Consider the following 1,164-nt stretch of genomic DNA (forward strand, 5'->3'; position numbering starts at 1 on the left):
GGAGAGCTCTCATCCCTTGCTGTGCCAGGATTCTCATGGTGTGCAGTATTCAATGATTCAAAATCAAGCAGTGCTTCATCCTGGGCCTGTTACGCCTTGCCCCAAAAAATCTACGACCTTGTTTTGCCATCATCTTCCTCTGTGTGTGTGTGTGTAAGGGGCCAACATGTAGGCTTTGCTTGTCACTCATTTCTCCATGATTGGAATCGTTTTATGAGTTGTTGCTCTTGTTGCAGACACAGAATTAAAAAATACATGGATGAAGTGAGCTGGTGCTCTAGCAAAAGATCTAGAGTGGTTCAAAAGTCAAGGACATGAAATTCCAGAACCTGGTGAACCTGGTCTATCATATGCAAGTTACCTGAATGAACTCGCTGAGGAGGATCCTCTTGCCTTCATTTATCACTTTTACAATGTGTATTCATAGGGGGTGAATACCATCTCAATGCCATTCGTGTTAAACCTTTTTTTTTGCACTTATCGCACTTTGGCCAGGTGCTCAAAAGATCTTAAGTGGAAGGGAGTTCGAGTTTACAAGTGGGATGGTGACCTCAAAGTCTTGTTGGGAGGTGTGAAGGAAAATTTGAACAAAGTAGCTGAAGTAAGTCAGTGGTCCACTAGAATCCAATCTTTGAAGGTATGCTGGCGACTTGAAGGGAGACGTGATGTTGTGGTGTAGACACTAAATTTGCCAACTAACTGTAGTGTGTCTATATTGTACTTTCAGGGTGGACACGAGAGGAAAAGAACCATTGCTTGCTAGAGACTAAAAGTTCCTTCAAGAGATCTAGGAAACTTAATTGTGGCATGATGGAACATGCATCTACAAATGATTCGAGATTTGGGAAACTATTACAGTCTATTGTGTCATGATGGAACATACATCTATACATGATTCGATGGCTATGTAAATTGTAATTCTGGGAAGGTTTTTAGTTTTACTATTTTTAGGCCCATTTGTATATTTCAATGATTCAGATCATGCTTAGTCATGATATTTGAAGCACCCCACTTTGTTGGATTTTAAATTGGACAGAATTCTTCTAGATTGTTTTTTTCCTCCTCTCAGCAAAGTGCTATTTGCCAAATTCAAAGTGCTATGTGCCAAATGCAAAGTGCTATTTACCAAACTTAAATTACCATCAGCTAAATGCAAATCGATAT

Source organism: Dipteris shenzhenensis, chromosome 8 (genome assembly GCF_047967505.1).
Source record: "Dipteris shenzhenensis isolate YYH24624 ecotype China chromosome 8, Dip_SZ_1.0, whole genome shotgun sequence".
NCBI lineage: Eukaryota > Viridiplantae > Streptophyta > Polypodiopsida > Gleicheniales > Dipteridaceae > Dipteris > Dipteris shenzhenensis.